The sequence below is a fragment of the Anser anser genome (assembly GCF_964211835.1).
Source record: "Anser anser genome assembly, chromosome: 2".
NCBI classification, from domain to species: Eukaryota; Metazoa; Chordata; class Aves; order Anseriformes; family Anatidae; genus Anser; species Anser anser.
This window is the reverse complement of record NC_139721.1, coordinates 87,260,307-87,273,687: the sequence shown is the minus strand read 5'-3', so window position 1 is coordinate 87,273,687 and position 13,381 is coordinate 87,260,307. Positions and strand designations below refer to the sequence as shown.

Sequence of the window (13,381 nt, the reverse complement as noted above, 5' to 3'; positions counted from 1 at the left end):
ATAAATATATAAGAATTCACCTTTCTTGGAGGAAGAAAGCTCCTTTTATAACAGAGCTATATAGCATTTTCGGTGCAGAGTAAGCAGTCTGCTGCATGAAAGGTAGAATTTTTGATACATGGGATCGATAACATAATGTACCCTGATGAAAAACATTATAAAGAATAATACTTAGGAAAGGAGAAAGAAAGGAGAAGGAAAGGAGAAGGAGAAGGAGAAGGAGAAGGAGGAGGAGAAGGAGGAGGAGAAGGAGGAGGAGAAGGAGGAGGCGAAGGAGGAGGCGAAGGAGGAGGCGAAGGAGGAGGCGAAGGAGGAGGCGAGGCGAGGCGAGGCGAGGCGAGGCGAGGCGAGGCGAGGAAAATTCATTAAGCTGTTTTTTAAGTTTGTTTACATTGAAGATAACTGTTTCATCTCTTATGCTCTAGTTAACATTTCCTTCTAACTATATAGGTCAGCCTAGAAAATGATCGAGAAAAAAAAAATTGAATTCTGATTGTAGGAAAAGTTTAATGGTGACAATAGGGTAGCTTAAATATTATTTGCTTTAACCTACCTTTCCCACTATAATTCAACTCCTGCATTGTAATGGAGATTTTCCACTGATCTAGCTACACTAAATAAAATCACTCTAGAGTTTTCAGATCAGAGAGGAAACATTTCTTCACTTATATGCCTCCAAGTGATGTGGCAAAGCCTTTTACTCCCCTCTCTGCTCAGTTACCGTAACAAAATAAGACTATAAGTTGCATGATTTTGCTGCTTTCTCATTCAAGGTATCATATATCCCATGGCAGTCATATACACAGTTCTGTACATCTGCAGTTTGCAGTTTTATTTGGCTGCTATTCACAGACTGATTTTGCTCCTTTTTTGCCTGACCATGATTCCTGCAGAGTAGCAGTCAGAATCTGGGCTGTAATTACTCAGCCACCTGAAGCTACCTAGGTGAATGGAAGAAAAACAACACTACTAGACAGAACAGAGTATTATAAATGCTTTTGATTCAAGAAGAATTCAGTGCATGGAATCAAGTATATGAGTTCAGGAAACTTAAACAATATACATCTGAGTTCGTAGGGGTTGGTTTGAGGGTCAGCTATCTTCAAGATGTCTTGTTTAAGAGTACCTGAATGCAATACCAATTCATCAGAGATAAGGTTAGAATGATGCTGTATAATATTTTTGTACTTCCATTACAAATGCTAGTGATATCAAGATCTATCAAGTTATTGTCTAGATTTTTTCAGTGTTTATTCACTGGTGCAGTGAACCTGTTTCCTTTTTCTTTTTTTTTGTATTTTGATCTTTTTTGCCTTTTGACAGTAGTTCACCCACCTGCACACAATAAGGGAACAAGGAAGCATAACAACCCACCCACCTAATGTGCCTAGTGACTAGTCTGTCTAGGATCTATGTGTAAATGAGAGAAAGAATATTATCTAGCGAATGATTTGGGATATACAACTTTGGCCCCTATTTGAATTTACTGCCTGGAGGAATATTTACACCATTTCAGACATATATGCATACTAGCCTCCAATCTCAAAGTTGGGTGATAGATGGTATGAAAGTCCGCCATGATCTAAAGCAATGCATGAAGAGGTAATCTGCATTCTTAATTCCATATTTCAATTCTAAAACTGTATTTTCTGATTTTTGATTAGTGACTTTCCAGGTTTAAGGGGAGATGTTGTTTGTGGGAGGTTTGTACAGCAAAGTACAAACCAAGTAGTATGACCTAGTGGATAAATAATGCTGTTAGGTCCATCTGTATACAAAGACTATCAGTAGCATTACCTCCATGTTCAATTTAGCACAAAATCTCCAGTAACAAACCTCACATTTCTGTTTGTAATATCTAAAGAATTAATTCTAAATACACTTAACCTGTTTCTGTGAGGTCTCCACTCACCCACAGACATTTAACCTATCATTACTGAAGCTACTTCTAATGCTCTAAATGCCTGATGAGCTTCAGGCCATGGCTATTTAATTATTGAAGAAGTGTTTTAAGAAGTGACAGAGGAACATTGTCTTCTTCCTTGATGTATTACACCCTTACTGTAGCCTGATCCAGAAAACAAGGAGGTCTGTATAAGTATTTACATGAGCCAGGGCAAATCATTATTCAGGCTCAGTGCTGTTTGTTTGTTTTGTTTTGTTTTTGAATAGTCTCCTTCTCTTGTTTTTGCCCTCATAGTTTTCTGTCTACACTTGCAGCCTGATCTGATTCTACTGAATAATTGATTGTATGGTATCATATCATTCCAAGTGCATCTTCATTTCCCACTTCTTTGTTTATATATATATATATATATATTTGTTGTTGTTGTTTTCTTGCTAAACTGCTAAAAGTCTTTTGCTTGCTTGTTTTTCCTATTGCCTTTAGTACTAACCAAAGAGTATTGAGTGTACTGTTCAGGGATGCTGGGGATAGGAGAAAGAAGAGAAAGAAAAGGGGGAGGTGGGGGGGGGGGGGGAGGAGGAGTAATTAATTTTAATTCTCTGGCTCCTGTAAAGTTTTGCTTCTACTGCTCACATTTCATGCTCTACAGGTAAATGTATTTTATTCCCAGGATCTCTACAAGTCTCTTCATAACCCTGAAGATCACTCTCCAGGGTATGGCCCTTCCAAGCCAGTATGTAAACAACTCTTTCATAAATTAAGGGTCTTCTCAGTCTAATTGCTTCTCTCGTACATATTTTGAAGAGATAATGAAAGAAAGTGCTAGTCCATCTCTGCCCACGGATTATAAAATGTGTTTTGCTGTTATCAACAATAGGTGAAGAAAACTGCACAATTGTGGATCAGGTCAATTACTTCTACATGTAGTCTTATCATGTGGCAATCATTGCAGTGCTTGAATGCCTCTGGCAGTACATTAAGCAGCACAAAAGGTCTGTCACATGTTCGTCCACTCAGCTTCAGGAGTCTGTTAAGTGAAATGTTGCATAATAGGAAAAAGTATAGCCTTGGTTGTTGTACAGAAAAGATAGTTGGATTTCTTTGTGTGTGTGTGTCTTTAATATAGCTATATAAAACTATCTTTAAAATTAAGTTTTATAATTTCCTGGAACATCCTGCTGGATCAGTCAGTCTAAATTTCATCTACTGCATGTTGTTTTTATCCTTGAAGAACTCCGTTATGTCAGTCAAGCAAAACTACTGGGGACAGTTTTCATCTATTTTTTTCTAGATAACATCAGGTCAGGCTACAGAGAATTTGGATAAAGCTTGTGTATAGTGGTAATATTCCATAGAAAGTCCATTCAGAGAATATTAAGATTTCAGTGCTCAAGGAAATGAGACTTCGTGTTGTGCTTCACTTTCTGTAGAATACAGAATATAGAATTTCACGTGAGCATCCTTTTTACACATTTACCAGCAGGAGTTCAGAACTTTACTAATGACATTCCAAATCAGCACGTTCACAGAGATTCTAATTTCTGTTATTTACTTTTCCTATCTCTAAAGGAACATGAAATATCTTTTCAGCAACATGTCACTCTGCTCAAGTGACTCTCTTATGCACAACTAATGGAGAATAGACTACTTGATTAGTTAGTAAACGTGTCACAAGCTGATATTTGCAGTTCCAGCTAGGCTGGCATGCACATTTAGGTGTCTAAATACACTTTATAATCTAGCCCTCAGCTATTTAGGCATTTGAAAGTGAGACTCAGTCTTTCGTGTCAGTTGCACGTTTTGTGTAAACTACCTTAAATATTTTAAAATCCTTTTCCTATAAACACTTGTGAAAGTGCATAGCTGATATTTATTTATTTATTTTAACTTTCTGACATTATATTTTAAAATATTTATAGAGACATACTAAAAGAATACTGAATTTAATTAAAATGTAATTATTTGATAAAAGTTCTGTATATTCATTACTTTACACAGAAAGAATATGTAGTTTCATTGGTAATTACTGACACTTTCCATAATTCATATCTTGCACTGTGCTAAAATATTTTTTTATATCATTATTTTTTTGTCGTGTCTGCTAATTAGGATAAGCATGAATGCCATTTACTCATTGAAATTAAGAAAAAATAATATAGTCTCCTATTGTCCCTTATCATCATTTCATAGTTGTAATGGTGTTACAAGATGAACATATTTTTTTTCTGTTCAAGAGATCAGATTTTCCTGCTTTGTGCAAAACAATTGGATACACAGGTATGACACACATAAACTTTTCTATAAATTGCAGGATCCCAAAAGATTGCTGAAAGAAACAAGTAGATGCAAATTACGTGAATTTATCCAAGGGGAAAAGTGGTCACTATGAACTATCTGAAATGTTTATGTATAATACCTTACTACTGATTTTGAAGGTGAAATGCACATGCAGACCAAAAGATCCAGCAGAGTCTGTAACTACTGAGCTTTGCAGTGTCTTAAATTAGAATCATAATTTTTCATCCATAATAGAATAAAACATTATAATTCTTCCTTTTTTCCACAAAATTCTTCACCTTCACAAGAAGTGATTGATAAATATCAATTACTAATATTATGTATATTTAATAACCCTGTAAATAATTTTAATTTTATAAAGAAAGGTAAAAGTTAAAAAGGAATAATACATAAATAATTTACTCACAGCAGATAATCTACTTGAAGCCAGGAAAAAAACAAAAACACAGAAAATAATTATTATGCCTGTTACAAAGCCTAAGAAATAAAGGACTTATAGTCCGCAACAGACAAAACTGCCAGAAAACAAAGAAGCAAATTAAAATTAAATTTTTATCCTTAGAAATATTCTCAAAGATCTATGTAACACATCAAGTTTCTGAGATGTAAGTGAATTGCATAGTGAAAAGTACATCTGAATTCTGGGACACAGAAACACAGGTATTCTAGCAGTAGATCTATAGATACCTTTTTAAAGGTTTATACACTGGTATTTATCCTTCTGAAGCTTCTTCACCATAAGGCTTTCCCTTACGCACATTTCTTTTTTCTGATCTGTTCCTATTACTGCATTAAGGTAAAGCTGGTCATTTGATGCAGTTGCATCTGTTAAGTATTTCACAATAAGACCTTCATGTTAATTATGTCTTTGGACCCACCCATCTAACTATGACTGGAATCAAGACACATGAGTTCCTTTTATCACTTTATCTTCTCAGTTAGAAACAGGAGTTGCAAGGCCAGGAGAGGTACCCACTAGGTACATACAGTTAGCAATGGGAATATCATCGCTGTCACCTCCAACATTTCTCCAAAGGAGGACTGCACTCTTCAACAGAAGGCTGTAGTCACGCAGAAAGCCAGGCCAGGAGGAAAGGCAGAATAAAACTCCACTGCCAGCCAGCATGACAGTTTTGTTCACAGCTCGGTTTGAGTTCAACCTTTTGTGTGAGAGTTGAATAAAAGCTGAAACATTTGACATACACTGTTGTTGTTGTTCTAGGTGACTAAATAACTTTCAGCATTTAAACTCAGACAGCCGAGGTTCCTCTCTTTGTGTCTCAGTAGTTTCCAGTCTGATACAGCTGTGACAACTAGGTGAGGCTAAATCTTGAGCTGCACCACTGTTCATCATTAGCAAATCTGTCCATTCATTTTGTTTATTATGGACCATGGGTTATGAGTTAGTATATTTTGGGGTGTCCTCTGTCTGGAAGTAAATGTTATTCTTTGCATACAAAATCAGGTACTACTGAGCAGATGTGATAAAGATATTTAAACAGATGCCAGAATTGCAGGTGTGGATCCTCCAATATTCTGTATTTATTGTACATCTTTTCTGTAGATAATTTTACTTATTTCTCTTGTAAAAATGTGCATTTTGTACTTTTATAACATAACTTACCTATTCCATTTCCAAATCTGTCATGCAGGCATCTTTGAAATATCTCTGGAAAGTTATGACGCTACGCATAAAGAAACCACTGAGTTATTCCAGCTTGAAAAACAATGGAATTTACAAAGTAAGAGGTCCACACTCCAGAAGGTGGGGTTCTTAGGAGCTGAGATATAACATCAATGTAGAGAGAACCTTGGTATATAATATTCTGCATGTATGTATGTGCATGCATGTATGCAGTAAGAAAATGTACAAAAAGTAAAAGCCTATAAACACAATGTAAGACACAAAAGTTAGAATCATGTTTAATGATGAAAACAGAGAAAGCATGGGAGACAAGAGCTTTATTTGTTCAGTGGTGCCCTAATAATATATAGAGTAGATTTATTTATTTATTTAATTTATTTATTTATTTATTTATTTATTTTAAGCAAAGAAATATAGCACAGGAAGAAAAAATAAGCCATAGAAAGAGAAGCAGGAACAAAAGCAATGAGCATGAATTCTCCTGCACTTTCTAAGTACCTTTAGAACCAATGCAAAAACGTCAGAACATATGTTTTTTAAATCAAAACAAAAATGAAAAACATTGCCTCAAGTACACTATAACCCTAAAGTAACATTTGTACAGAAGGCCTGAGGAGAAAATTCCCATACACTGTATGTTTCTTCAAATGAAAAATATCATTCGTGTAAATATCTTCTGTGGAACATCAGCCTTTGGATCTTTCTGTTAGCAAGATAGGAACAGAGAAGACTAGAATGAGACTGTTGCATATTATTAACCCATACAGGTAAAAATCTGGGGGTATTCATTGCCAGATTTCTGAATGTTCAGACAGTTAAGGGGGCTATAGTCAATTCTGCTAGGCAACTCTAAGGAAGTATCACACCTACTTCTCATCCTAGCGCTTTGAGTTGTTCTGGATCTTTAAGACACTAGGAAAGAGTAAGCCCCTATGCACCCTGGTGATATGTTCAGAAGTTTGTTATAAGCAAAAAGGAAATATATCTTGCATACAGAACCATGAATTTTATGGTGATGCTAGTGATATTATTATGGATGATACTGATATAGGTTTATATCAGTAAAAATGATGCCCACACAACATAACAATAATTGGAACTGCTCAGCTGAAACAAAAAGGGCAGTAGAATCACCAAAAAACAGGCTGTTCTGTTTTACAGCTGCCCCTCTTATCTGAGATTCTTTCTCACTGTCCTGGGCACACATTGTTTCCTTGACCCTGCCTGTGTCACTTAAGCAAGTGCAGGGGAATGTTAGCTATGGTGATCTGTTAACTCAGTATTCACGGTGTTACCTTCTCCAGGTCCTTCTCATTTTTTGCATTTGCTTGCGGCTTTAAATGTTGACATTAATAAGTATGCTTCTTTTCTATTTGTCTGCTGTTCTATACTTTTAAAATGGTTTTCTTATCGTTGTTTGATGGATCTTTGATATAAATGGTACAGTGAAGTGCTGCACTTAGTGGTAAAAGTTAAATGAAACAATTAAGCATTAGTAAAATTTTATATATATAATTATATAAATAATTACAATTTAGTAAAATAAGTTTGAACAACTCCAAAGATTAATAGCAGTGAGCAAGGCCTGTAATTTAACAACAACCTCCATTTGATTTTGCTAGTAGACTGTAGCCATATGATTACTTCATAGCTAGTGCAAGAAACAATTTAAGATCTTGGGCTATACTAAGACCCTGCTAGAAGAACACAAATGGAAGAAAAAAGGTTGCTCAGTGTGTTCACAACAAAGGGAAAGTGTAATGTCTGATGTCTTCTTTCCATGTCAATACTGCTACAAATTCCCTGAATGGAGTAACAGTAGCAGCTTAAACCAATTTAAAATTCTCAATTTTCCTTGAATATATTTGGCCCTTTCCCATGACAGTGTAGATAAACACAAAGTGGAGAGGTGGGTACTTTCAATTCACTTAGGAGAGTATTACTGTTACTTTAGTAATATTTGACATTCTGCCCTCAAATTTAAAAACAACTTATTGAAAATGTGTAAAGAAACCAGGAGTTACCTATTGTCTTTGGTGGAAAGTAACCTTAGGGAGTAAATATTAGTGCTCTGGAAAGCTTCTGCAAGTATTTCACTTGGGTGTGATATATTTTATCCTGATTTGTACTCCAGTAATAATACTATCAAATGAACAATTTTTTGAAAAGGCCACCACCATCTGGTGATTAATATTGGTTTGCAACACAGTGATATTTCTTGTCAAGTGAACCTTTTCTGAATCAATATCAGTTTAGAAGTCCCATCTATTATAAGTAACAACCTTTTACTAATTCAGTGTTTTCATTCTCTTGAGTTTGTTACAACTTTACTTACCATTTCAGCAAACCTGGTCTGACATTCCTAACATCCTAGCTAGTGCATACATAATTAACCATAAGCAAACAGTGTCAGGAAAATTAATAGTGACAGTCAAAGCAATAAGGTTTTCTCATCTCTGTTGCCCATACACTTTCAGAAAGCATTCTTAAACTTTAACATAGTATAGTACGTGACGGTCTCATAAAATTAGATGTATTTCCAAGACAAAACACTACTGAAGGGGCTTAATGGAAAATGTGTTTATGCCTTGGGTTTATCTACACTACAGCTGTATGTAGATATATACGTATTATATCTATGTTGCAGCTCTGAAATAATTTAAAATTGAGTTTTCTAAATGTGTCTTTTCTCTACCTTTCTGGCTCTGAGATAGAAAGCAGCCATTATGAAGATACACAGTTTAATTTGTTCCCAGAAATTTTGAAAATTTATGGAATGTCCACAATTTATATACATTATATATGTGTTTATATATATACTGAAGGCAGTATCTTTAGCTTATAAAGAAGTAAAAGGATAGAAGACAAAATGAAGAAAAGACTGATTCCCAAAAATCTTAATCTGCTTCCTAACTGGTTTGAGCAGTGGTAAGGAGTTTATAACCCAAACCAGGTTGCTAACACCAGTTCTTGTGACATAATGCATCTGTTTTGTTTTTTTTTTTTTTTTTTTTTTGGAATAGAGTTTCGCGAAATACAAGATGACAGGCCACTTATGAGCCACGAGGAAGTAGGCATCCAGAGATCTTTGAGCAAGTTCAGTGGAGGCAGATAATTTGTAAAGGGATGAGTTTACTTCAGTCCTTTATGGGTCAGAAGCTAAAGTCAGTCACTATTTACACAGAAGGGGGGGAGGGAGGGGGAATGAAAGTAAAAAGTATAAAAATATAATGAATCAGCTACCACCTGAGCTTGGATGATTATCCTTTAGAAGCCTTTTCAGTTATTTTTACATTAAAATGAGCTCCTAAGGATGGAATTGTGTTGGCAATGCCAGCAGTTTAGAAACCAGCTACCTCTGTTCTTGTAACCCACAGTTCAGGTCACACAACAGTTAATAATACTAGCAGGGACATGGTCTCATAGATTAGAACAATAATTTCTAGTGGATATATGTAAGTCATTGGGTTCCTTTATATTTTATTAAGACCACTGAGATACAGCAAAGTATTTAAGTTAATGTATTTCATGAATCAGTGTAGTCCTAGAGAAGAAAAGAGAACTGGTAGAGTCATAATTTTAAAATTACAGAATTGACTTGCATCGAGTACAAAACACAATCTTTGTGTTCAAAGATGATGAAGGGTCCAGAGGGAAGATGTATGAGGGAGAGTTGAGATCACTTTGTTTGTTCAGCCCAGAGCAGAGGAGGCTGAGGGGAGGCCTCATGGCACCTGCAGCTCCCTCACAAGGGGAGCGGAGGGGCGGAGGGACACGTGCTGAGCTCCCAAGTTTCCTGAGGGAATGGCATAGAGCTGCCACGGGAAGGTTCAGGCTGGGTGTTAGGAAAAGTTTCTTCACCTGTGGTTGGGCACTGGAACAGACTCCCCAGGGAACTGGTCATGGCAGTGAGCCTGCCAGAGTTCTAGAAGCATTTGGACAATGCTCTCAGAAATATGGTTTGATTTTTGGGCAGTCAAAAATCACAAATTTTTGTGTGAAGCCAGAAGTCAGACTGGATGATTCTTTTGGGTCTCTTCCAACTCATGATATTCTGTGATTCTATGAGAATGTTTTAGAAAAACTTCTCTAGTCAATGCAGTATATCAGCCACTTGCACAGCCTCATTTGAGCCAATGCACTAAAATAATAAATTACTTTAAATAAATGCACTGTGCATTTTACTTGAAACTTATTACATGATCTGCATATTGCAGAATAACTTATTAATTAGGAATTAATATAAATTTCTTGAGTTTAGAAAGGAAGGCAGGTTATAATATTGAACTGCAACTGAGAACAACTGCTCATTTCTTAACTCTGACACCCTTTCTGGTGAAGGAGTATAATGTGAGAAGATCAACATAACATAAAAAGAGTTTGCAGTGAGTGAGTCCTGGCTATGAAAGAGATTCAGTGACTGTTGTATAATTTCTGATGAAATTACTGAAGTGCATTACCTTGGTCTAACCAGGTACGTGAAGGTAATACAGTGAAAAATCCATAAGAGCTGGCTTTAACTATATTGTCATTTGCTAGTGTTTGATGTTGTTATGTAAAAAATGTAATGTGTTGTTATAGGCATTGCTCATAAATGTGCTTTTCATTAAAGCTTGGGAAAATGTTCTTGTGTATTTCAAAAAGTTGAAGTGGATAAAACAAGCAAATTTGCCTAATAATATTTTAGAACTTTATGAAGAACTTCCATGACCAGAACAGCTGATACCCTTTGAGAATAGCATCTTGTTTTGCACCACTTACTATACCACACTGGTAATAAAACAACACAATGTGTTGTGAGATGTTATGTAAAATCTATTAGTAAATAATCACATTCTCACCATTTGTTTTCTGGGAGAATGTGCTCTGTAGCATGCAGATAGCATATTCACAAGGAACAGTACTTGAGACCATCCCCTGCTGATACTCCTTACCGTTTTGTTCAGTTAACTTTTGACCTTAACCACAAAGCTCCTGCAAAAATATTCCCTGTGAATTATCTTCTCTCTCTTTTCCAGTCCTACTCCTTTTAAAATAAAATTAAACACTGAAGCAGCGGTTGTTTTATGTACTACCTTTGCATTTTAAATATTTGATTATAGGATCTCAGATTTTGACACTGCATTTATCTGCAAAATGCATGCTTTTGATGTATTAGTTATAGAGCTCTTCATTTCTAAAAAGAGATACGATCAGGATCAATATTTCTTTTGATTTCTTCAATTTAAAGCAGATGCCAAACCTCTTTATTCAGATCATTTAATGGTAGATGCATTTTGTTTTACCTTCACAAAGATATCACCAGCATTTTTATAATAGAAGAGTCCATGATCATAAATTAGTCAAGTTTAGAGTGCAAAGAATGGTGTGAAACACTCATCATTCTGAGAGCAGCTATAGATACACCAGGCAATAGGAATTGCCTAGTGGAATATGTAAGAATATCTCTCCATCCATTATCCACAACTTTGTTCAGCACTCCAGGAATGCTCCTCACGAGCTTTTTCATGAATTTGGATGGAGATGTTTCATATTATCATGTACCAGTCAGTCAAGAAGGTTGCTATAGAAAATTTTATAATTAGATATTCTGCTTCCTTTCACTGATACCATATTTTCCACTAAGTTTCAAAAAAAAAATTATTATGTGTTCCATCGTCAGGATTATTTTATATTCTGGAAATTTCACAGGATTTATATTAACCATGCTTTAGCCCATTGAAGAAGAATTTGCATCAGGTAGATATCGCACACCAACCAATGTTATAAGAAAGTGTTTTTAAATAATATTCTTAAATTACTATGAAATGATTTTCATCATGTTAAAGCCAGTTTCGCTCTTGTGAGATGCAACTCCAGTTTCTGATCACAAATAAGAAGGGGGGAAAGGAGAGTCATGCTCAAAAAGTATAGAAGCCACAAGCTGTTGATGGAAAATAAGTAGAGAATGAGGGAGATTTTTCTTATTATTCTCCATAGTGTATAGGAAATGTTTATTATGCAATGAACCCTTCAGTATTAGCCAGCCACCTAGGAGGCTGAGTGAATTAATTGTTCAACCATGAGGAAAATGAAAGACAGCTACCTGTACCTGTTCCCGTTTCTCTCTTCCTCTACGCTTGAATGTCTGCTTTAAGTAAGGGTTAGCAGGATTTTGCTGGGGCTTTGCTCTCCTGCTGGGGCTTTCATTTGATTTGTTTATGCTTGTTTTGCATAACATTGTGCAAAATATCGCTTGCATATTATTTAGCTCCTCTTTAGATGATTATATAGAAATTAATAGGATTGCTAGGATTTATAGAGCCTCAATCCGAGTCTAGCTGTCAGATGGTTTTGCTTTAAGAATACCTCACTAAAGCTGAAAAGAATTGCATGCATTCTGATTATTTTTTTTCCTGTAATACCAAATGAAAAACCAACTATCGCCACCAGCAGCAAAAAAGACATTGGCAATGAAATTTGTTTTAAAAAATAATTAAAAAAAAAAAAGCATGAATGAGATACAAAAATGATGTCACTCACAAGAACTCTTTTGGTTGCACTCCAATTCTATAAAATTCAAATTAACTAGGCCCTGCTATGTAAAGTACTTCAAGAGACAAGTCAGCACATATTGCTCTTATGGGACATGTGGTTACCCATGCATTACAGTTTACTAAATATAAAACATAAATTTCTGTGAAACATCTAAATCACTTTTAAAAAAACATCATTATACATTCATCCATGATTAACTGCACAAACATGTCATTTTTGAATCTATCACAAAACATGACCTTTTTTTTTTTTTTCCGTAATTAAAGGTGAATTGCCTTCCTGCATGCATAATTCAGTCCTCTGATAATAATCTGTATTATCAGAAGTATGAATGCTTTTATGCAAGAGCTCTGTGTCATCTGCTTTGGCAATGTGTTTCTAAATAGCTGATTTTTTTTTTTGTTCTTTTGGATTCAGACAACACAGTGCTACTGGAACTAGATTGCTCAAGTGTCTGCTGATGTTCAGTCAAGAGGTTCATAATTTTCTGAAGTTATACTACTTCCCTTAAACTGAGATACAGGTATAGCACTAGTACTTTTGATAGATTTCTGATTGTAAAATGAATTTATACAGATGCTTAAACTCATATGGGAAGGCACCCTGTAGTAGCATATTACATTCTTTTTTTACATACTTCATTTTTTTTAACAACAAAGTACTGAAACAGATTAACAAAATCAGTCATATACCAGGAATAAACCTGACAATAAGCAAACGTTTCAGAAATAGTTCTTGACTTTATAACTCATTGAATTACAGAATTAATAATTCTAAAATTAAATATTTGACATGTTAGCAGTTAGTCTGCTAACTATCTTGAACTTACCTTGGAAAAAAATAGCTTTCAATTTTAATCGATTTTGAAGTTTGAATAATCTTCTATAATTTGTCTTGGGATCAGTCATGGTTAACATTTTCACTAATGTTTGCCTAAATTTTGTCTCCTGTATTCAGTCTCTGTGGAAGTATTGGCTGTGTAGAGATCAACAGTT

General features: G+C 35.2%; 1 long non-coding RNA gene across 1 annotated transcript; it reads left to right on the top strand.

The window, feature by feature from the left end:
* The first annotated feature begins 2,584 nt into the window (after positions 1-2,584).
* LOC310895585 lies at positions 2,585-6,187 on the top strand. Its single transcript, XR_014580784.1, has 3 exons — positions 2,585-2,639; positions 5,427-5,521; positions 5,857-6,187. It is a non-coding gene; the product is annotated as an uncharacterized lncRNA (long non-coding RNA).
* The last annotated feature ends 7,194 nt before the right edge of the window (positions 6,188-13,381 follow it).